We start from the raw sequence: 25,260 nt of genomic DNA on the forward strand, positions 1-25,260 counted from the left end.
TTTTGTCATTTACCTTTGTTCACAATACGGCGGTTTGGAAATTTCTACTTATCCAGCTGACCTTTATTCGACTTTCTTCCCAGTTTGCTTCCACATTTACTGCAGTTCTGAATCAACGTAAAGCACCCAGCACTGGCGGGCCTTATTCACGCTGCACAAGTTGCAACATCAATAAATTAAACATAGAAGCAGAGCCCTCTTTTTTAACCTTCAGCATTTTTTCCTGTTTCATTTCTTCTTTGCTGCATTACTGTTAAATGGTAAATCAAGGCTTTCTGGCTCGGAAGTGAGGCTTTGTGCTACAAGTGTCTGAATATGCTGTGCCCGATTATCTGCAGTGACAGCAGCTGACCCTGCTTTACCGATGTCCCTTCGTACCCACCCCGCCTCATTCAGGCGAAGGGGCAAAGTGAAAGGCGCTGCTTGGCGGTGTAATGCCCTGCCATGTGAAGAGAAAAAATACACCACCTTTCTTGGTGCTCTGTCGCTCCCTCCAAACCGACATGTTTTCTGATTCTTGGCCTTTGTACTTCTAGGGCCCCTGGGCGGAGGAGGTTCGAGGAACATCTGTTTGCTGAAAAACGAGCAATTACCCTCAGGTGTACTTGATTACAAAGCAGACCGCTTGCTTGGATTTCAAAAAAGCCCCCGTCTCCTTGTTCCAGGAAACTACATACTTTGTTGGTTGGTTCCTGATGATGAGAGAGAAGCAGCCTCGAATACAGATTTCCAGTGTTTGGCAGATTAAAGGCCCCCGGTGCATTGTTCGAATACCGCGAGATTAGTTTCCAAGGAGACGGATGTCCGTTGCTATAGACACCGGGGGCCAGGAATTAGGATTGTGTTTTTTTCATCCTGATCAGCAAACCAGTGATCACGCTCCACAATTTAAGCGTCATTTTACAAAGCCCGGCAGGAAAACTGAAGAGAGGATTGCTTCCTGGATTTTTTTCCTCTCCCCTCGTACCCATTTGCATAGCTTTTGGTATTAAAAAAAACTCTAGAAGTTAGGCACCTCTGCAAGACTTTGCGTCTCATTTTCTTGTTGGGGTTGGATACCTGAGTGGGTCGGTACTTTTTAACGGTATTTCGCGCACGCCTACTATTGTTGTAAACAACACCGACTGCCCTTCAAAATCTTTGTCAAACGCTAAGATGTTGCACAGCCGCAGATGTTTTTCTGCCTGTCGGGCCCATGGAGTCGCATAGTTCACCTTGCAGGTCAGTTTCTACCCCTCTAACAGGGACTTCGAGATTCGACACTCGTTAAAACGGCACCAGGAGCACATCACGTAAAGTCAGCACTGAGAGCTCAAATGTAGGACACCGTCTCTATAGGTTTTGGGCTTCATCGTGACATATAAAGAAGGTATTTGGCGCTAGCGCTGCCTTCATTTAGCCACCAGTCAAAATATTTTGTGATGTAGCCACCGCCCCCCGCCTTCATGCAAACAATGATCCTATACAAATTCGTTTCACTTACTTCCCTCCCACCGTGAACAGGCATTTTATAAACGTATATGGTAATGTTATTATATCTAGCATATGAGTACCATCCAACAGCACCTGCTGTTGCATTGCAGCACTTGGAATTGTACAGAAAGGTTACAGGCCTTTCCAATGTTATTATTATAGATATAGATTACAGGCTGCTGTGTGTGATTGGAGGGTGTATAGTTGTATTATGTCCTAACAGGTGATCTGGTTGTTTTGCTTGTTGCTGTTAGTATGCGTCCCTATGTGTGCAGGGTTTGTACATGCATGTATTACATTTTGGCTACTTTTATTACAGAACAAAGCAGTCGTTTCAAAGCTTATATTTCACGGAGATGACGTCATGCCTGTGAATTATTTTGCGTTGTTTGACTAAATTATACAGTTCGCTTAAAGTATGGATTTTATACATTGGGAGGCCTAGTTCCTGTCTCATTATTTCCTACCGCAGCAGTGCTTGCACTTCTCTTAGTACGATGTTTCCCTAGCTGCATGTCATCTAGTGCCTGAAGTCAGTAACGCCTCTTCAAAGAATGAGTTGGTATCGGAGCATCGGCTGTGCCTAGCTACACGTTATTCTGCACAGTGGTAAATATGTAGATAGCCACATATATGCAGGTCTTAGCATCATCAGGTGTTAAGTCTCATTTTAAAGCCTAATTTGGTCTTTGCCTTCTCCGGGTGTAGTGGGAACAGTTCACCGTTGTAGATCGCTGTTTCTGTTCTTGTTGGTGTTACAAACCAAGAAAGCACACGTTTGCCCTCCAAGTGCCGAAGATGTTTTGCATGCACTGTTTTTCGATTTCTCTTCCTACCAGACTTCGACCAAACACAAGACATGATGGAAAGACTGCAATCTGTATAACTTTAAGAGTTCAGGCCCAGTATCCACAAACAACGTTCTTAATTATTTATAAATGACACAGTGCAAATTGGCCGTTAAACAGCAGGCATCGTTAATATCAATTTCATTGGTGATTATTTCATAATCTGTTGAAAATTGAAAAGATAAGTGGTCTTTGCCACGATTCAGATCTGTGACATGCATTTTACACATCAACCACACAAGTGATGGGAGAATGCTTGCAATAAGTCTAACCTTATTTTTCACATCATCACAGGAAAAGACATCATGGTACCCGTACTCCTTTCCCCTCCGAGGACCTACTTAATGACTGCTGCGGCATGGAGGCATAGCAGACATTTGCAGTGGGAGTTTTGCAGGTGCACCAGACGCGCACCAGATGCATGCTCATCTGTGCCTGTTCATGCCTGGACTGTGCCCAGCGTCAGGAACCCTGATCTGTCCAATCACCACCCAGCGATATTCTGCAGCAATCATTAGGTTGCTAGACCCCGGACGCCGATTTCCCAACTGCTGCCCACCGCTGATTCTTCAGCAGCCACCCAACCTCTCCCAAATATTAACAATGCCCTCAAAACCCCCTCCCAACACACACCAGCACCAACAACGCCTACACTCCCATTCTATACCACACGCCACACCAAATGCACATCATCACTCACTGCATGCATACTTCTCAACACACGATCACTCAGCAAACAAACAACCAAAATATGGGACATTCTGAGCAGTGACGCACTCGACGTCCTCTTCATCACAGAGACCTGGCTTAACCCCTCATCGGTTCCTGACATCACCATGGCACCACCGGGCTACAAGATCGCTTGACAGGACCGCCTTCACAAGCCAAGAGGACTCGCTATCATCTACAAAGAATCCATCAAAGGCACAGGTATTCATAGAGGATGCCAGCCTATTAATTGAACACTTGCACTTCTAGTTGCAAATCTCCAAAAATTCAACCTGAATGGAACCCTTGCCTACTGACCACCCGGACCACGAGCCACCTTTACCAACCTCACCACTGAGTTTGGCGCTCAGCTCACAATCGTCTCCAGAGACTTCAACTTTGACCTGGTAGACCGAAACAGCCCGTACTCCCCAGCACTCCTGGAAAATTTGAGCTACATCAGACTCACTCAGCTCATCACAGAACCAACACACCCCGCAGGACACACACTGGCCCCCATCTTCACCACCACACAGCTCACATGGACCAACAACTGGATCAAGAACTGCAGGGATGCACCCATCAAATCCAACAAGAATAGTAGCTCAAATAAGCAGGTCAGCTGGTACACAGAAGACCTTCAAGACACCAAGCATTATAAACACCTAGAAAGGGAATGGAGAGTCAGCGGCGACACCACTGACAGAAGTACCTAAAAGGCTGCACTCAGACTCTATCCCCAGCAAATTAGAGACACCAAGAAAAAAGCACTAGTGGACTGCATCAAAGGAAGTGCCAACAGCTGTAAGGATATCTTCTCTATCATTAAGGATTTCACTACGCCCTCAGCCACTGTCAGCCACATCGCTGCCAACAACACTGTGTTTATTTCTTCGTCTTCCAGCTAGGATGGCTGGTGCTGCACTGCTACACACTTTCCAGTAAACAGAGCTGTTTGATTTGGTGACTCAATGCTAAGAACAAACACAGGTCAAGGTACCTGGGTAAAGCAGATCTTCAGGCAAAACATATCAGTTGTACACCACTGTGATGTCTGTGGTGTTTTGTGCCTGCCAGCCATTTCTGCTCTTACTGTGACACCTCCGTAGTCTGCACCCCAGTGGGACGGCAGCAGCATGACTGTCATAGCCAAGTTTCACCAGGCCTATGCTTAACTGTGCCTCAGTGGGAAAACAGATGGAGGCCTCTGCACACCACTGTAGTCAACACAGTCACTGGATAATCCCCAGGAGGTCTTCATGGTCGGAGGGGTGGCTTCACAAGAGTTGAGTTAAGGGGAGTAGAGTTCAGTGGCAAAGAGTGTTGTAAAGTGCATTGTCATAGAGTGGAGTGGTGTGGAGTGGGTTGGAGTGGATTGAGGTAGTCTGGTGGATTGGATTGGGCCAGAGTAGGGTGGATTGGATTGGGTGGACTGGACAGGTTGGATTGGAATGGGGTGGTTTGAAATGATGTGAGGTGGACTGGATTGGGGTGGATTGGAGTGGGGTAGATTAGATTGGATGGGGTGAGTGGAGTGATTTAGAGTGAAAGGACTGGTTTGGGATGGATTGGATTAAGGTGGGGTTGATTGGATTGGGGTAGAGTGGATTGGATTGGAGTGGGGTGGGGTGAATGTGAGTGGGGTGAATTAGATTGGACTAGAGTGGGATGCAGTAGGCTGAACTGGAGCGGGGTGGATTGGATTGGACTGGGGTGGATTGGACTGGAGTGGTGGATTAAATTCATTGGACTGGGGTTGATTGGATTGGAATGGGTTGGGCTAGATGAATTTTAAGAGGGTTGGACTGAACTGGGGTGGGGTGAATTGGATTGGGGTAGAGTGGGGTGGACCGGAGTAGATTGGATTGGAGAAGAGTGGGGTGGATTGGAGTGGAGTGGGGTAGATTGGGGTTAAGTGGGGTGGATTGGAGGTGGTGGACTGGAATAGGATGGACGGGAGTGGAGTGGGGTGGATTTAATTGGGGGAGGGGTGGGGTGGACTGATTGGATTGGAGTGGGGTGGAATGGAGTGCAGTGAATTGGATTGGGGTTGAATAGAGTGGATTGCAGTGGAGTGAATAGGATTAGAGTAAAGTGCATTGGATTGAGTGGGGTGTATTGGAATGGAGCGGATTGGGGCGGGTGGATTGGAGTGGGGTCGACTGGATTGAGGTGGAGTAGGATGGGGTGAATTCGATTGGATTGGTGTGTGGTGGGCTGGAGTGGTATGGACCGTTTGGAGTAGGGTGGAGTTTTGAAGTGGGGTGGATTGGAGTGCGATGAATGGGTTGGGGTGGGTATGAGTGGATTGAAGTGGGTGGATTAGAGTAGGGTGGATTAAGGTTGTTTGGAGTGGGGTAGATTGGATTGGAGTGGGGTGTATTAAGGTGGACTGAATTGGATTGGAGTGGGGTGGATTAAATTAAGCTAGTTTGGAGTGGGATGGATTGGGTTGCAGTGGATTGGAGTGGGGTGGAATCAATTTGAGTGTGTGAATTGGGTTGTACTGGATTGGAGTGGGTCGAAGTGATGTGGGTTGGATTGGACTGGAGTTGGGTGGATTGGAGTGGGGTGGTTTGGAAGGGAGTGAGGTAAGGTGGCTTGGATTGCTATGAGGTGTATTGGAGTGGGTTAGTTTGGATTGGGCTCTATTGGATTGGTGTAGGATGGGATGTAGTGGATTGGAGTGGGGTGTAATCAATCTGAGTGGATGAATTGGGTTAGACTGGGTTGGAGTGATGCGGGGTGGATTGGACTGGAGTTGAGTTGATTAGATTGAAGTTGGGTGGATTGTGGTGGTTTGGATTGGAGTGGGGGATTAGGGTGGAGGGGCGAGATGGATTGGATTGGTGTGAGATGGATTGGAATCGAGTGGGTTAGATTGGATTGGGCTGTATTATATTGGAGTGGGTTGGATTGTGGTGGATTGGAGTGGGGTGAAGTGAGGTGGATTGGATTGGGGTGAGGTGGATTGTTTTGGATTGAGTGGGCAGATTGGAGTGGGGCAGATTGTTTTGAATTGGAGTGGGGCAGATTGTTTTGGATTGGGGTGGAGCAGATTGGAGTGGTTTGGATTGTTTTGGATTGGAGCGGGGAGATTGTTTTGGATTGCAGTGAGGCAGATTGGAGTAGGGTTGATTGTTTCTGATTGGAGTGGGGCAGATTGTTTTGGATTGGAGTGGGGCGGATTGTGTTGGATTGGAGCGGGACAGATTGTTTTGGACCAAAGGGGGTGAGGGAGGGGCAATTGTTTTATAGCGGAGTGAGGCAGATTGTTTTGGATTGGAGTGTGGCAGATTGATGGATTGGAGTGGTGTAGATTGTTTTGGATTGGAGTATGGTGGATTGTGGTGGATTGGATTGGATTGGAGAGGGGTGGATTGGATTGGGGTGAGGTGGATTGAATTGGATGGGTAGATTGGATTGGGGCGAGGCAGATTGCGGTGGGGCAGATTGGAGTGGGGTAGATTGTTTTGAATTTGAGTGGGTCAGATTGGAGTTGGGCAGATTATTTTGGATTGGAATAGGGCAGAATGTTTTGGATTTAAGTGGAGCAGATTGGAGTGGGGAAGGTTGTTTTGGATTGAAGTGGGGGAGACTGGAGTGTGGCAGTTTGGAGTGGGGTGGATTGGAGAGGGGCAGATTGTTTTGGATTGAAATGGGGCAGATTGTTTTCTATTGAAGTGGGGCAGATTGTTTTGAATTGGAGTGGGGCATATTGGAATGGGACAGATTAGAGTGGGGCAGATTGGAGTGAGACAGACTGTGTTGGATTAGAGTGGGGTAGATTGCTTTAGATTAGAGTGGGGCAGATTGGAGTGCTGCAGATTGTTTTGGATTGGAGTGGGGCAGATTGTTTTGGATTGAGTTGGGCAGTTTGTTTTGGATCAGAGTGGGGCAGATTGTTTTGAAATGGAGTGGGACTGACTGGAATGGGGCAGATTGTATTAGATTGGAGTGAGGCAGATTGTTTGGGTTTGGAGTGGGGTACATTATTTTGGATTAGAATGGGACAGATTGAAGTGGGAAAGATTGTTTTGGATTGGAGTAGTGCAAATTGGAGTGGGTTGGGTTTTTGTGGATTGGAGTGGTGCAGACTGGAGTAGGGGAGATTGTTTTGGATTGGAGTGGGGTAGATTGGAGTGGAGCAGATTGCTTTACATTGGAGTGGGGCAGATTGGTTTGGATTAGAGTGAGGCGCATTGTTTTGTTTGGGGTGGGGCAGATTATTTGGTATTGGTGTGGGGAAGATTAGAATAAGGCAGATTGTTTTGGGTTGGAGTGGGGCAGATTGTTTTGAATTGGAGTAGGGCAGTTTGGAGTAGGGCAGATTGTTTTGGAGTACGGCATATTGTTTTGGATAGGAGTGGGGAAGATTACAGTGGGGCATATTGTTTTGGATTGGAGTGGGGCAGATTGTTTTGGAATGGAGTGGGGCTGACTGGAGTGGGGAAGATTGTATTAGATTGGAGTGAGGCAGATTGTTTTGGATCGGCGTGGAGCAGATTGTTTGGGATTGTAGTGGGTCAGATTGTTATTAGTCAAATTCTGGCATCTTTTCTTTATATTCGGTGACTGTGCACGTCACAAATTGCAGATTATAAAGAAATTAGAGACTGACGTTTATACAGGAATTACAGAATTCCAAGTTTTATATATACTTCCAGTAAAATTAAAAGGTTTTAGCTGACTCCTGATCTGACGAATGGTCCCTGTTTATGTTGTTCTGAAAAGCCAGGCCCCTCCTCTCTTCTGTGAACTTCCATTCACAATCCAGGACATCGTATTGACTGTGGCTACGCTCAATCCCTCCTTAACATGGAGGCTTCACTAATCGTTAATCAAAGAGTGTTCAAACTCAAGCCCCCTGCTTAAAATCATGGCACTAGTTCCCGTCCCCTTACTGGATCTCATTCAGAGTGATTTATAAAGGATCCCACCTGAGTAAACCTGGCCTTCTTGTTTCTAACCTCAGTATATAGTGTGGTGCAGTGCTTAATTTGTAAATAAAAAGGTGCCGGTGCCCAAAGCCTTCCTCCTAAACACGCGCAGCTGCTGCAGTTAAATTTGCACGCAGGAAATACTGAGGCGCGTAATCCTGAAGCCTTAGCGGGCCTCTTTAATCCATATAAAGCCATTCCCTGCCCCTTCAGCTCACTCTTGCAGCTTTCTACTGTCTCCCTTTGTGACTCTTTTTCATTTTTTCCTTCCTCCGTGTGTCGCATATGTGTCTTTTGCTAGCAGCAAATGCTTGAGGCAGAAGAATAAGCCCTGGCCCTCACAAATAAGTGCCGGTGCTCAGCACCGGAAACAACAAGCACAAATTAAGCACTGGTGTGGTGTCTCCTTGACCAGGCTGGAAATACAACACACTCAAAAGAAAGGAGACCCAGTAGTCTATCTGAGTACAGGAACTCCCCCCCCCACCCCCCCACGCATCTCAGAATTGCTCTTTCATTGGTGCAAAAGTGACCAATTGGCAATCTCCCTCCAATAATGGACCATATCTCTTACCCTCTCCTGCCTTATGATACTATGTTGTGTCAGATAAAGTGTATATTTCTTTGGGTTTTTTTTAAATTTGTTTTTTAAGTTTGCTCAAAACACAGAAATAAACGAGCAGAGAGGCAACGAAACAGAAGTCGACAAAGTCAGTGAAGGGCTGTACATGTTATCAGGAGAACAATTCCTTATAGAGGGTTCCACGACTTTAGCAACTATCGGGGAAGCGAGGGAAGGGTCGTAGAAGAGGGAGAATGAGAGGAGCAGATACGATTGGGGCGGGGGGAGCACGGATAACCTGTATGTTTCTACTCACACACTGACATCAGTTCAATTTGTTCATGCACCAGCATGATGTATATCCTGACTTGTTAGACATGTATTCTAATGCTGTGTACAGCTCGCCGTGTGTGCTTTGGGTTGTTAACACTTCAAATACACAAAATAAAAAAAATCCGTTCAGCTTTTGTTTTCAAGAGCTATTAATGAATCTTTACAGTGTTTACGTGGCTACAGAGTTCAGCATCCTCCACTGGTGCTGGCTCCAGCCGTGTATGCTAAAGCAAGTTTGTAGTTTGGAACCATCACAGAACTGCAGCAGGACGCTATTATTCCCCACGGCTGTGATATTTTAGTGCATTTATCTTGGAGCCCCGTTCCCTGGGGAAGTAACCCAGTAAATGCAATTAGCAATCTGGTCCATTGCAGTTTGAGTGCCTTCGGTGGGGGAAGGGAGCGTGATTCATTCAGAAAACACACCATTATGACGAGTCAAGGCTCCATTGAGGCGCAAGTGATACACTTTGGTATGCCGCATGGTGGTAAGCATCCTGGGTATTCAGAATCAAAATGCCTCTGTACAGAATGCAGAAGCCTTAAGGCTTACCTATCACTATATATTTTTTCATTCTAAACTGGCACACCTGTGTGTTCCGCCTGTCAGACCTAGGATTTAATGCATGCATGGTTGACAAATCAGTGTGGTATTTGTGAAATGACAGTGAAAATGAATGTGGCCCAATAGCACGTTATTTGCAGCAGCACTACTAAGCATCCATTCACACAGATATCACTACAGTGCAGAGGTCGAATTCAAGTTTATGACCACACTCTACCTTTTACTCCCTCACATATTGCTTTTAACAATTACTTTCCACAAGAAAACAACTCACCAAATGTGCATGAGCTTCTTAAATGTGAACTGAACAGGTTTAACGCCTTGCATTCTTGCTTTGGTTAAGTACCTTTCATTAAACTAAAGAGACACGAGACAATTTCACCGCATAAATCATATACTTAGATGTGCAAAGTGTAACATGCTATTTTTTCCCATCGTTGAGGCAGAAGAGGGACATCATGAGCCACTCAAGGCTTCATCTCTAGTGAGTCATGGTCCCTGCCCACACTCGACAGTAGTAATAGCAAATTACACTCTGCACATTTCCATATTGTATTGTGTAGTATTGTAATTGCATTTATATAGCACTTACTACCCCCTGACGAGGTTTTGAAGTGTTTTATGCTGGACAGCACACTTCTCTGGAACCTAAAATTAGTAGTGCATCCAGTGGTTATGGGGTTAATCCTGTGCTGTCCAGGAAATAATTCCATACATCTACTACTATTTACCAGATTTAATTAATATGAGTCAGGTGTGATCATTAGCTGGGGGAGGTGGAGAATGTGAGTTTATGCAGATGGTTGGTGGGGATAATAGATAAGCTAGAAGAGATTGTGTATTGTTAGGTTGCAGGAGCATGACTTTCAAAAAAAGGAGAGGAGATATTTGAAATGAGTTGTGGGAAGTTTGCAGAAATACAATACGAACGATTAAGGCAAACATGCATGTGATTAAGAGTAGGGTGTGCTCTAAGAGAGAGGAGGCATGCAGATGATACAAAGTAAGAAGTGGATCAGACAAAAATTAAAAGGACAGGCAATAGGTGAAAACTTAATGCCAAGGCCAAATTTTCCTGCAGGTTTTCAAGAATATAAAAGAGGCTTTTTGAGTTAACATGCATTCTGAAGTTACAGAACTGCAGAAAGAAACAATATTATTTGCATCTGATATATTTCTGTAGAAAAAATATTTGCTAGTCAGTAAAGTCAGATAAACTGTCTATCCCCTGCTAAGGTACTACTAGGCCACCGCTTCAGCAAGGATAGCTAGTCAGCTTAGGGGCTGGAAGTGTAAAGTAATGTCTGGATCCATATATAGGGAAATATTGAAAAGCATAGGCTGCGCTCGAAGGAAGCAGGAATCTTAGCAATTTGAGAGAATATATGGGGTAAACAGTGTAAGCATCGAAAAGGAGATTGTGAAAATGCTGAAGTAGATATTTTCTGATGTTCTCCCTTAAAGTTTGGATCACAGTATTAATTCCAAAAGCACATACACAGTATACTGTACTGAAGGGTCCCAGCATCATTGAAGCTGTTGATCTTAGGGAAAAGCTAGCCGTAATCTCAGTTTCCCCAACACACCACTGTTTAATCCTGGCCACAATGGTTTGTCCCTTTATCACAAGCTTTCATTGAGTAGGCCCCCTCTCTAGCACCTTATAGATTTAAATAAGAGCTAAAATAAGGAAAAATATGTATAATCGCTCGCAGTGCCTTAGCTTTGTGACATCATGTTGGTGCAGGGAAGTCTCCTGCTTGGTATTCAACAGTATTCTCCTGTCAAGAGTGTCTTACTGCATGTGAGACTGTTGCCACAACTTTTATTTTGACCCTGGAGTAATGCAAATCTAGCTTGTGTGCAAAGGCCTAGTCCTGTCCATAACAATGTGAGGGCCAGCACCTGCCCTGTGACCTTGAGGGCCTGGCCAGGCATGCCATCAAAGTAGACAGTGGACTAATTTCTCTGTCTGGGGGGGTTTCACATAAAACAAAGTGAAACATACAGTGTTTTGGTAATCTACAATGTGATCAGCCCTTCTTCTCTGTTTGAGAGAGAGTTTTGTCCACTAACCTCTCTCATGCAAAGTTACACAGTTGTGTGAAAACCCAGAACCTGACAATGACATCCAGTGGAGGGAGGGAGAGAGAGAGGGAGAGGGAGAGAGAATGTGTGTGTGTCTCAGTAGGATCCATGTTGCCACAATATGGTGGGGTGAGGATAGTTTCCCCAGACAGTGGAAGTGTATTACCTGCATTTCTTTGGCTAGAGGGAGGATACCCATACACTGAAATAAGGAGGATTCAAAAAAGGGCTACCTTAAAAATTCCATGAAGACTCTGCTGGCAAGGGGCTGTTCATTAGTCCTTCCTGAGCAGTGCTATTTGATAGGTGTGGGTAGTACTTTAACTTCTGTTGCTCAAGGTGAGGAAGTTGTAGAGCAGGCCTGCCCGTGTTTCTGTGTTTAATAGCTGCTTCAGTAAAATCGATGACAACCAGATGCAGATATCTCACTGTTCGGAGTGCCCATGGTGTGGTTACTCCTGCCTGGGGCTAGCCCCAGTGCTACCTGATTGTCCCTTTACGCAAGATTTGTATCTGGAGCACCACCTCAAAAAGAACCAAACCAAACCGGTTCTACAGCTTGAGAAAGTGGATGCTCTCTCTGTTGTGCCCATTTGCTGTGCTGTAGCACAGCCTGTCTTTTAAATATTATGTTATTAGACCAGTTTGGGTAATTAAATAATCTTGCCATGGATTGTTCTTTGAGACTTGATCCATACATGAAATATAAACAAAGCACATAGAGACAATTACATTTGTTGGCTACACAATAAAAAAATAACCTATCAGCATGATAAACAGTCGATTATGCTCTTTCAAGTGTTAGTTTGGCAATGCAGAAGAAAAGGCAGCAGTTGGTATCCATCCTGAAGAAACTAACAGGCCTCGCCACTAGGGTTCTCCGCTCTATTGAAAATGTGCTACATGTCATAGCTCTTCTTAACTGTGGCAGCATCTCACTTGTTAAAGAGGGAGTCAAGGTGAATTCTCCACGTGGGTGATCATCACCATGGCAAGGGGTGTTAGCATGTTAGCTCTTGGTCCTAGCGCACCACCTGAACCCAACTGTGGTTACGACCATTACACTCTACACGGCACAGGATACCGCTAATCAGGCTTATCATGGCCACTTCCTACGGATGCATTCTTTGAAAGACAACCGAGAATCCTGTCTGACTTAACAAATACCGTATGCTCAAGATCTCTTAGACGCATCCTTTCATTGCAAATGGGGGAATGTACACCGCCCAACACTTCTGGACACTCTCTCCAAATAATAAGTTTTAGCCTTGAGAAAGTCAATATGACGAAACACATGTCGGCTGTTTTTGGATATATCATTGTTTAACAGGAATAAACTTTCATCAACTCCAATAACGTGTTTTTGGACTTTGAATTTACTCCCCATTTGGATGAACATTTCTGGACTACATGGTGTGCCCTGGTATACATTGACAGTTTCCAACTGTGATCACAGTTGCTGTGACAGACAGTGGTAGAGTGTCACCCTTGCCTTTTTCAGTTGTTAAATTGCAACTATTCTAGTAGTACAGTTCTTCTCCTGGTTCTCTAATCACCATGGTCTTTCATTTCCTCTTCCCATTCCTCAGTGCCTTCCTTACTCTGGCCCCTGGAAAACCCTCTTGTCCCTAGGGTTGCCACCTTTCCCTATGAAAAACAGCTTTTAACATTCTGCAAAGGCTTGGACTTGACTCTTAAGTAGACCTTTATGTGAAATCTCCTGTATTCATTGTTAACATGGCCTTTCTGTCTTGTTTGTTTTGGTTACCTGTCATGGGCCAATAGGGCTTCTGTAGAACACTTTGTAACTTGTTTTACTCTTAGGTTTACTGTTTCAAGTTTGTACTGAAAAGGGGAAGAATACCGGCTTTAGATGATTTTCCTATTTTTTTTATTGGCTGGGACATTAAAATACTGGTCATGCCGGTGTGAAACCGGCCCGGTGACAAGCCTACTTCTTCCACTTCCCACTTCCCACTTCCCACTTTCCATCTTGATAGGGATATGAGTCCTACAGACATAACTTATGCAGTCTTCTTGTAATGACAGACAGACACTGATCATTGTTTGGCTTGTCTACAGTAGGTTGCTGAAAAGACGTACTGTCCTTTCTTTGGTGAAAATTGTGGCGAATTGTGTAAACCCTTTAATATTTATTCTCATAACTAAATTTACAGTAATAGCGGGGAATTTGAACACATGAATATGATTAACAAAATGACACATCATCGTATTAAAGCACAATCCTAACTGTGTTATGATTTATAAAGTCTAGTGTTGTATGTGGCATAGTACCAGAATACATGGTCGGAGTGTCGTCTGATGTACATATCTTCAACTTAAATATTGTTTTTAAAAAACATGCCCGAATAGAATATATATATATATTAGTTGTTCAGGCAGTTGTTAATCAGACACAATTGTCGTTTAGTAGTTGTAGACACTTTTTAGTTGTTTAGCATTAGTGGTTTAGGCTATAGTTGTTTACGACCTCGTTTTTCTGTCACATATTCCCTTCAGAAGTACCATTAATAAATGGATTTTTTTTTTAAACTTGTGTTAGTCTAACACCTTTCTTTTACTTGGATTTGGTTGATTTTGCAGGTTTTTGGCGACCTTAGAAGTAGTTTTCTTGTCGGGAGCAGAGTATGAAAATGTAGCACACACACGAGGATCGCAAACCTGGATCTGGCCGTCTCTTCCAAAAAGGTAGGTCAAAAGATAACTAGCTCTGATGTAATATTTAGCTTGCATACAAAGTGTTTTCTGTTTTTTGAGTAAGGCAGGCCTACCAACCCCTACATTGCGTGACACAGCTTCATGCCTCATCTCATGGGCACATGGTGAAGAGGCACAGGCATCATGTGGCTGGCAATCCTTGCACAGATGGACTTTCCAGCACTGGTGGGCTTCAATTAAGAGCACCATCGGACCTGGACCAAGGAGGTGGGACCCGATGTGTTACCTGCTGGTGTGGGGGTGGACACATTTGGCTGTTTTAAAAGAACAGGGGGTCCAAAGACCGTCGTGACTCTGTCATGTCACAAAGGCCACTCCCCCTTCCCGAGTACACTCACACAATGAAAAGTAGAGGTGTATCTATCTATGCGCCACATTGTAAATGTGAGACTAAGAAGTCTGTTTGATAGTTGGGGAGCACATCCAGACATAGGACTGGTCCGAGGGTCATAACAAAGATACAGGTGCATGATCTCCAAGCAAACCACACCTCATTAAAATCAAGCAAAAAACGTTCGCAAATATGGACTCCTGAAGACCTTATGGTTTGGAAAGCAACACATCTAAGGTGATCAATGAAGCTGCAAAACGTGATATTTCTTAAAATACGCTTTTTATTACCATGTGAAATTAAACAGTTGTCAGGCTTCCAACTTTGTTGAGTAAGTTTATATGTTTTTGGACAACAAGGGTAAAAGCAGTAGCAGAAAGGAAGTAGTATCGGCAAAGCCACTAGCAAGCAATCCTTGCGGAAGCGGTGCATTAAGTGTGGCCTCCATAAGCCTAAGATGTTTCTTTTTTGTGTGTTTTTTTGCAGGCATATTAAATAAATATTAACAGTAATACGTAAAAATGCCGCCATTTATAATTGGCGTTCATAAGCTTGCAAATAGTAAACCCACCCCAATAATAAATTTACACTGACATGAAATAAAATTAGAAATGAGAGCAAAGATGGACCTACCAGGTCAGGAACTGAAGTGGACTATATTTGAATGTGTATGTGCATGTGTGACGTGGAAGGAAGCAAAAGGTGAATGGCACTTGAACCTACCAAAGGATGAACAGGGCTGCCAGATTTTTTTTGAAAAACCGGAGACTGGCGATACCGGGCTACACCAAAAAAGGCTTCCAGGTATCACGTTAAAGTCGGTCAGTGGTTCCACAGTACCTTGGGCTGTGATAAATCTAAAACGTCATGTAAGGGCTCCATGCAGTTTGTTCTGCATACAGAAGTGTAGGAAGTGATAATGGTACATGGGGAGTCAAAAAGGTCTGGCTTCAGTCCTCGTTTCTCTGTTGTATATGTTTGTACAATTATTGTTGTGAGGTGTCATCCTATATTAGTACAGTAGCCTTACGGCCTAGTTGCACGAAAATGAAGCATCAAGAGGAATTGCACACGGTCTGAACATTCCCTCTGCATTAGTTTATCTTTCTTTAACTCCATTTTGTTTCAGTGTTATATGTGTATGCCTTTTACATTTGTTGATCGGACAGTTGCAAACAAATTCACGTAGATGCAAAATATTCCCACTTCCTTGTTTCTGTGTTGAGCCTCGTGAGGCAGAAGTGTTGGCTGGATGCCAGGCAGTGGACTTTGTCTAGCTTATAATCATTGACTGATTAATGGCGCTGGCTGTAATTATTTCCTCAGCTCCATGGTGATCCTGTGTTTCACCGCACCCATGGCAACAGCAGCGGCCACCATTGTAACTAGCTGCTTCATCCATCCGTACTGAGCTGTGGCCATCTCCAGAGCTCAAGGTTGGGCACTCGGACCACAGCTAATAGGCATGTTTCCATGTGTATAGTGCTTTCTTGAGGCTGTGGAAGTGCAGTAACGTAGCGTCACTAGGCTACACTCTGATTCCTGCTGTAGTTAAAACACCCAAAAAGAACTGAACTCGCCAAGTTCGGTGCTTACTGCATCATTCAGGGTCTGATTAAACGAGTTTAGAAGCTTTGTATCGCACCTGATAAACAACGATACCACGGGGTCCATTATTTATTGGGTCTGATAAATAACACCTATTACGAGGTATCTGCTAATAACATGCAGATTTGGGTGTTTAACCCCTTTGCTGCCAGGCCTTTTCCTCTCCTGTGCCGAGCCTTTTTTTGGCTACTTGGGGCAGTTTGGGCTTAGGCCCTCATAACCTTTTGTTCACATAAGCACGCCAAATTTGCGTCCTTTTTTTCCAACATCCGAGGGATTCTAGCGGTACCCAGACTTTGTGGGTTCCCCTGAAGGAGACCAAGAAATTAGCCAAAATGCAGTGAAAACGTTGTTTTTTTCACAAAAATTGGAAAAAAGGCTGCTGAAGGCGGCTCGTGGGTTTTTCCCTGAAAATGGCATCAACAAAGGGTTTGCGGTGATAAGATCACCATCTTCCCAGCTTTCAGGAACAGGCAAACTTGAATTAGAAAATCCAATTTTTCAATACAATTTTGACATTTTGACTGGGGCATACCCTATTTTTACTATTTTCTGTGCTTTCAGCCTCCTTCCAGTTAGTGACCAAAATGGGTGAGAAGCCAATGCTGGATCCCAGGAAGCTAAACATTTCTGGAAAGTAGACAAAATTCTGAATTCAGCAAGGGGTCATTTGTGTAGATCCTACAAGTGTTTCCTACAGAAAATAACAGCTGTAATAAAAAAATATTGAAATTGAGGTGAAAAAAACAGAAATTTGTCTCCACATTTTACTCCGTAACTTTTTCTTGCAATGTCAGATTTTTTTAAAGCAATATACCGTTACGTCAGCTGGACTCTTCTGGTTGAGGGGATATATAAGGCTTGTAGGTTCATCAAGAACTCTAGGTACCCAGAGCCAATAAATGAGCTGCACCTTGCAATGTGTTTTTATTCTATACCGGGTATACAGCAATTCATTTGCTGAAATATAAAAAGTGAAAAATAGGTATCAAGAAAACCTTTGTATTTCAAAAATGGCCACAAGATAAGGTGTTGAGAAGCAGTGGTTATTTGCACATCTCTGAATTCCGGGGTGCCCATACGAGCATGTGAATTACAGGGCATTTCTCAAATAGACATCTTTTTTACACACTGTCTTACATTTGGAAAGACAAAATGTAGAGAAAGACAAGGGGCAATAACACTTGTTTTGCTATTCTGTGTTCCCCCACGTCTCCCGATAAAAATGGTACCTCACTTTCATGGATAGGCCTAGCACCCGCGACAGGAAATGCCCCAAAACACAACATGGACACATCACATTTTCACATAGAAAACAGAGCTGTTTTTTGCAAAGTGCTTAGCTTTGGATTTTGGCCTCTAGCTCAGCCGGCACCTAGGGAAACCTAGCAAACCTGCACAGTTTTGAAAACTAGACACCTAGGGGAATGCAAGATGGGGTGACTTGTGGGTCTCTGACCAGGTTCTGTTACCCAGAATCCTTTGCAAACCTCAACATTTTGCCAAAAAACACTTTTTCCTCTCATTCCGGTGACAGAAAGTTCTGGAATCTGAGAGGAGCCACAAATTTCCTTCCACCCAGCGTTCCCCCACGTCTCCCGATACAAATGGTACCTCACTTGTGGGGGTAGGCCTAGTGCCCGTGAAAGGAAATGCCCCAAAACACAACGTGGACACATCACATTTTTCCACAGAAAACAGAGGTGTTTTTTACAAACTGCCTACCTGTGGATTTAGGCCTCTAGCTCAGCCGGTATCTGGGGAAAACTAGCAAACCAGCGCATTTTTGAAAACTAGACACCTAGGGGAATCCAAGATGGGGTGACTTGTGGGGCTCTGACTAGGTTCTGTTACCCAGAATCCTTTGCAAACCTCAAATTTCGGCCCAAAAACACTTTTTTCTCTCATTTCGGTGACAGAAAGTTCTGGAATCTGAGAGGAGCCATGAATTTCCTTCCAACCAGCGTTCCCCCAAGTCTCCCGATAAAAATGGTACCTCACTTGTGGGGGTAGGCCTAGCGTCACAACAGGAAAAGCCCCAAAACACAACGTGGACACATCATATTTTCCCAAAGAAAACAGAGCTGTTTTTTGCAAAGTGCCTAGCTGTGAATTTTGGCTTCTAGCTCAGCCGGCACCTAGGGAAACCTAGCAAACCTGCGCAGTTTTGAAAACTAGACACCTAGGGGAATCCAAGATGGGTGACTTGTGGGGCTCTGACCAGGTTCTGTTACCCAGAATCCTTTGTAAACCTCAAAATGTGGCCCAAAAAACACTTTTTCCTCTTATTTCAGTGACAGAAAGTTCTGGAATCTGAGAGGAGCCACGAATTTCCGTCCACCCAGCGTTCCCCCCAAGTCTCCCGATAAAAATTGTACCTCACTTGTGGGGGTAGGCCTAGCGCCCGCGAAAGGAAATGCCCAAAACACAACGTGGACATATCACATTTTTTCACAGAAAACAGAGCTGTTTTTTTACAAACTACCTACCTGTGTGTTTTGGCCTCTAGCTCAGCCAGCACCTGGGGAAACCTAGCAAACCAGCACATTTTTTAAAACTAGACACCTAGGGGAATCCAAGATGGGGTAACTTATGGGGCTCTGACCAGGTTCTGTTACCCAGAATCCTTTGCAAACCTCAAAATGTGGCCAAAAAAACACTTTCTCCTCTCATTTCGGTGACAGAAAGTTCTGGAATCTGTGAGGAGCCACAAATTTCCTTCCACCCAGCGTTCCCCCAAGTCTCCTGATAAAAATGGTACCTCACTTGTGGGGGTAGGCCTAGCGCCCGCGACAGGAAAAGCCCCAAAACACAACGTGGACACATCACATTTTCACAAAGAAAACAGAGCTGTTTTTTGCAATGTGTCTAGCTGTGGATTTTGGCCTGTAGCTCAGCCGGCACCCAGGGAAATCTAGAAAACCTGCAAAGTTTTGAAAACTAGACACATAGGGGAATCCAAGATGGGGTGACTTGTGGGGCTCTGACCAGGTTCTGTTACCCAGAATCCTTTGCAAACCTAAACAATTGGCGAAAAAAACACCTTTCCCTCTCATTTCAGTGATAGAAAGTTCTGGAATCTGAGAGGAGCCACACATTTCCTTCCACCCAAAGTTCCCCCAAGTCTCCCGATAAAAATGGTACCTCACTTGTGTGGGTGGGCAAGGTGCCTGCAACAGAAAAAGGCCAAAAACTTGTAGAGATTGAGGGGATAGCACAGCGAGTTGATAAGCACATATTTCTGTTTTATACATCTTTTAGGCTGAGTCTGCTTTGGGGACCCATGCAAGTGAGGTATCATTTTACTTGGGGGACTGAGGGGAACGCTGGGTGGTAGGACATTTGTGCCGCAGCGGTGATCCTACAAAGAAAAGTGAGGAAAATATGATTTTTTATGCAAATTGTGAGGTTTGCCGAGGAGTCTAGGTAAGAAAATGTTGGGGGATCCAGGCAAGCCACACCTCCTTGGACTCCTTGGGGTGTCTATTTTTAAAGCATGTCTGGGTTTGGTAGGTTTCCCTAGATGAAGGCCGCACCCGGGACCAAAACCATAGGTGTCCTCCTCCCCTCCCCCCCCAAACACAGGTAGTTTTGCAATAGATAATTTTGGTGTGTCCACATACTTTTGTGATGTTCCAAACACTAAAATTGTGAAAAGAAACGCACTTAGGTTATGTTAAAAAGACCCCTCACCCACCATCTAAGTTGGTGACATGCTTCATCATCGGGGTCCCACCCGATGCACCTAGCATGTCACAGGTGTGCTGCGACACCTGATTACAGCGGAGCAGGTTTTGTCATTTTTACCACACATACTGGTTGGATTTGGCACGAGGGTGAGTAATGGTTCAGTGGATCAACTTTTATTAACAAGAGATTTCACAAAAGTGAAATGCATTGTTAATAACTGAAAGGCCAAAAAACTGAACCAATGACTCACAGCTCGTGAGCTGTAAAGCCACGGCAAGGCACCAACCGCTTTACAGTCCATTCACACACCTTTCATACATGACATGCACAAGACCATTCACGCCGCCAGCCACGGGCCCAGCACATTACAACACTTGCATCGACAGACAGCGCCACTCAAGGGCACATCACTTACATACGCCCACATGCCTGATACAGCAATCACACCAGCTGATGGGAGTGTGTGGACTGGTGTTTGGCTGGCAGTGTGTTGCAGTAGCCAACAGCAAGTCAATATGTACACCGTCAGCCAAGCGCCACTCCACACACAATGGCATCACTTTTTTTTTTTTTTTTTAAAACAAAGAAACCACTAACTAATTAGAAATACTTACAAAACTACAAACACAAAAGCTCTAACTAAGTACATGACAGAAATGCCAACCATGAAACTGAACACATGAAAATACAAAACAGGCAGTTTACACTCATGGTTGTTCCCAGTAATTTTTCTGGGTGTGGTAATTCTTAAAACAACCACCCACACACAGACCAGGCTTTGAAGGAGAAATCTGGGCAGTACATTCGAGTCTCCCTCCGGGTACCTCTTCGAAAACACACTCTACATTTCTTAGCTGGAAAGTCTTTTTTGGGTGTGGGAGTAATGTGCTCAGCAAAGTAGCGATCTTTCAATCTAGCCACATCCTCCACCACTGCTTCTCTAGGAACTCTGGCCTGTTCCACCACAATAATGCTCTCTATCACTGACTCCTGGAATTTCACAAATGTCATCTTTGACTCTGGAGACCTATCCTTAAACACAATAAAAGCATTAAAGTTGCTAAGTGGAAGAGGTGAATTGCTAACTTTTTATACCAAACGTAAAACTTACGAATAGCAGTATAAGGTTCCAACCTTTGAACAACTCTATCTACACATCCCATGCGCTTATTATAATCTAAAATGCGCACAGGTTTGCGCACTTCAGCAACCTGACCCCAAACAGTCACAGGGGAAGTACTCTCGTCATGGATGGTACTTAGCATGTAGACATCCCTCCTGTCTGAAAATTTCAAAGATAGCAGCTCATCATTCCGCAAGGCACTGCACTGTCCCCTCTCAAGTTTTTTACAGACAAGCTCCCTTGGATAGCCTTTCCGGTTACAACGAATTGTGCTACAAGCAACAGTGTCCACTCTAAACAATTCCTTGAACTGCACTCCAGTGTAGAAGTTATCTACATACAAATAGTGACCTTTGTTGAACAGTCGTCTCCAAGTTCCCACACAATTTTCTCAGTAACTCCAAAAGTGGGTGGACAACCAGGTGGGTCAATACTGGAATCCCTACCAGTGTAGACACGGAAATTATACACATATCCTGTACTACTTTCAGACAGCATATACAATTTAATTCCATATCGTGCCCTCTTGCTAGGAATGTACTGCCTAAAAACCAAACGACCCTTGAAGAGGACCAAAGACTCGTCCACAGCTATTTCTTTGCCTGGAACATAGACCTCTGAAAACTGATCTACAAAATGATCAAGGACAGGCCTAATCTTAAAAAGACGGTCAGAATCAGGGTGATCTCGTGGCGAAGCTAATGCATTGTCAATAAAATGCAGCATCATAAGAAGAAGCAAATACTGATTACACCTCATGGTTGCTGGAAATATAGCTGTAGCCATCAAGGGACTAGTAGACCAATAAGAAGCCAGTGACGGCTTCCTTATCAACCCCATCAAAAGAGTCAAACCCAAAAACCTTTTTATCTCCTCCAAATTTGTGGGAATCCACTGGGTAGCTCTAGAGTGTGGCCTAAGTCTAGCAGCATTGTCCCTCTAATACTGCTCTGCATACAAATTAGTCTGCTCAACAATCTCTTCCAATAACACATCATCCACAGATAACTCAAAGAAATTGACAGGCAAAAAGTTATCTGTATTGACTCTACACCCCGGGGGACCAGTAAAGGCAGGCAACCCTGGCTGCTCCATGTTTGGGGCAACCCAGAGTTCAGGTCTTCTAACGGGAAACCTTTCAGCCGCAGGTTGCTGCACTAATGGCACATCAGTGTCCTCCTCTAAAACAGGCCCTTCATCTGCACTAAGTGTGGCTTCCTCATCAGAAGATTCCTCTCCGACAGAAACTTCACTGCCAGAATCTCTCACTTCCTCCTCTGCCTCAGATGCTGAGTCCGTTTCATAATCATGATCAGACAATGACTCAAAAAGAATACCAACCACCTGCTGAGCGGTCATCCTGCGGCTAACCATGATCTTTCCTACGAACATTAATTGGACAAATGCAACACCAACAACCAGCACTGTGTAAGATAAGTAATAAAGTGTAGCTTTATTAGTAAGAGTTATAAACTCAAAAACAATACCGCTCACTTGCCTGAAAAAGCTTGAATCACCAGCAACTACTCTGCACAGACACAGCAATCACCAATGATATCCCACTAAAAAGAAAGAAAGAAAAGCAAGTTAGAAATAAGACAACACAAAAATCATTGTGCACAAATCTAAGGACAATTTCACACAAACCTGCATTTAGTACACCACCTACAAACATGTCATTCATGCATGGCAACAATACTCCTTTGGAGTAAATTGTTTTTACTTACCTAAAACATGCAACTATGCAAACCGCAGGTCAACCACTGCCAAAACCGCAAGGAGCCACAGCAAAGAAAGCAAAAGCTTTGAACTAGAACAAAAAGGAGGAAAAAAAATGATCACAAATGCAAATACTTTGTCAGTTGACAAACATCCCACCATCAAGCATTTAGAAATTGGTGCCTAAGTGGATTCTGCCATAGGGGCAGATAGGCCTACTAAAAAATAGGCCTATCTGCCCCAGGGAGGGCAGAAAATACCTTTAGTAGTGTGTCCCCACGGGGAACGACCCTTGTCCAAGGGGCCACCCCCAAACAAAAAAAAACCAAACACACACTATCCCTGGTGCCTAAGTGGCTTCTGCCCCCTTGGGGACAATGGGCCTAAAAAACATAGGCCCATCTGCCCGTGAGGAGGGCAGAAATGGCCAACAGTTCAATGCCCCCTTGCCCAAGGGGACGCCTCCCCACATAAATAAACATATTAAAAAATCCCTGGTGTTCTAGTGGTTTCTGCCCCCCTTGGGGGCAGATCAGCCTAAAAATAATAGGCTGATCTGTCCCCAAGGGGGGCAGAAATGGCCTTGGTACACGTGCCCCCAAAGGGGGGAGACCCTTGCCCAAGGGCCCACCCCTCATCCACTAACACACACTATCCCTGGTGTCTAAGTGGCTTCTGCCCCCCTTGGGGGCAGAAATGGCCAACAGTTCAATGCCCCCCTTGGGGGGCCGCCCCTTGCCCAAGGGGACGCCCCCCATATAAATAAACATATATAAAAAAATCCCTGCCGTTCTAGTGGTTTCTGCCCCCCTTGGGGGCAGATCAGCCTAAAAATAATAGGCTGATCTGTCCCCAAGGGGTCAGAAATGGCCTTGGTACACGTGTCCCCAAAGGGGGGCGACCGTTGCCCAAGGGGCCAACCCCCCTCCACTAACACACACACACACACTATCCCTGGTGTCTAAGTGGCTTCTGCCCCCCTTGGGGGCAGATGGGCCTAAAAAAAATAGGCCCATCTGCCCCCAAGGGGGGCAGAAATGGCCAACAGTTAAATGCCCCCCTTGCCCAAGGGGACACCCCCCCACATAAATAAACATATAAAAAAAATCCCTGGCGTTTTAGTGGTTTTAGCCTAAAAATAATACGCCGATCTGCCCCTAAGGGGGGCAGAAATGGCCAACAGTTCAATGCCCCCCCACATAAATAAACATTTTTACCAAAATCCCTGGTGTTCTAGTAGTTTCTGCCCCCCTTGGGGGCAGATCAGCCTAAAAGTAATATGCTGATCTGCCCCCAAGAGGGGCAGAAATGGCCACAGGTAACATGCCCTCAAAATGGGAGCGACCCTTGCCCAAGGGGCCGCTCCCAAACAACAAAATCAAGCAAAATAAAACATAAAAATTCCCTGGCGTCTAGTGGTTTCTGCCCCCAAGGCCTAAAAATAATAGGCCGATCTGCCCCCAAGGGGGTCAGAAATGGCACCAACAAACATGTCCTCCAAATGGGAGCGACTCTTGCCCAAGGGGCCGCTCCCGACACACACAGCACAATAAAACAAACAAAAAAAGAAATTCCCTAGCGTCTAGTGGGCATTCCTGCTGCCCGATCGCAATTCCGATCCTTTCCCCCAGTGACTCTTTGTTTACAACCCCCCCACCCGCCGGAGGAGAACCTCACCTCTTTCTCCTAATCGCACTGGAAGCAAATGGCTTCCAGTGCGACTGGCCCCCTGTAATGATGTCAGCGTGCGATCGCGTGCTGACGTCATTACAGGGGGGTGGGGGTGTAAGGGGAAGGGCTTCCCCTTCCATCCCTGCCGTGTGGGGGTGGGTGGGAGGGAAGCCCATAGAGGGAGCGCTAGCGCTCCCTCTGAGCTCAGTGCCGAGGACGTAATGGTTATGTCCTCAGCACATGAGCACTGAGCCGCTGGACGTAACCGTTACGTCCGCGGCACACAACCGGTTAACATTCCAAACTCTGCGTGATATTATAAAAACTATATGCTTCTTCACTTGTTAAATTTCACAGGATTAACCTAAAGGTTGAGTTATTGAACGCATCCGACAATGATTAGATGTATTAAGTACCTTCAAACTCGTAGTTCTGCCCCCTGCATAAAGAGGAGTTCTGATGTGGATTCCTCACCTAAAGAATTCTTCCCTCGCGCCAGCTTCAACGGAAATTTCTTCTAGCTCCGCACGTCGACAATGACGTCACAATAGCCCGACTCCACGCGACGCCGTATGACGTCATCTAGGCAATAAGAAGCCCTCGTCAACATGCAGACGTCAGTTCCCTTTTTTCCGTGCCTTCGAATAACGTTTTTTCTTCGAGGCTAACAGGGAGCTACAGTTGCACATCTGTAGTTACTATGTCGCAGACAAGAAAATCTGGCTTTAAACCTTGTAACCAGTGTGGGGGTCGGATGTCGGTCACTGACCCCCAGGAAAATTGTTTATGGTGCCTTAGTTCTGACCATGAGGTCGAGTCATGCGGTTCCTGCCAGCGCATGAACCCTAAGGCGCTTAAAGAA

The 25,260-nt window shown here is 45.0% G+C and overlaps 1 protein-coding gene across 4 annotated transcripts in view; it reads left to right on the forward strand.

Annotated features, from left to right (window-relative positions):
* Positions 1-25,260, forward strand: part of GTF2IRD1 (GTF2I repeat domain containing 1) — a 561,920-nt gene that overhangs the window by 121,751 nt on the left and 414,909 nt on the right. For 3 of the 4 annotated variants that reach the window (XM_069226907.1, XM_069226904.1, XM_069226906.1), the window contains exon 2: positions 14,122-14,226. The gene's annotated coding sequence lies outside the window, so the exon portion shown is untranslated. Of the gene's footprint in view, positions 1-385; positions 1,222-14,121; positions 14,227-25,260 lie in introns of those variants that run through there. The other variant, XM_069226905.1, reaches the window with a different exon arrangement.

The sequence above is a fragment of the Pleurodeles waltl genome, chromosome 3_2, assembly GCF_031143425.1.
Source record: "Pleurodeles waltl isolate 20211129_DDA chromosome 3_2, aPleWal1.hap1.20221129, whole genome shotgun sequence".
NCBI lineage: Eukaryota > Metazoa > Chordata > Amphibia > Caudata > Salamandridae > Pleurodeles > Pleurodeles waltl.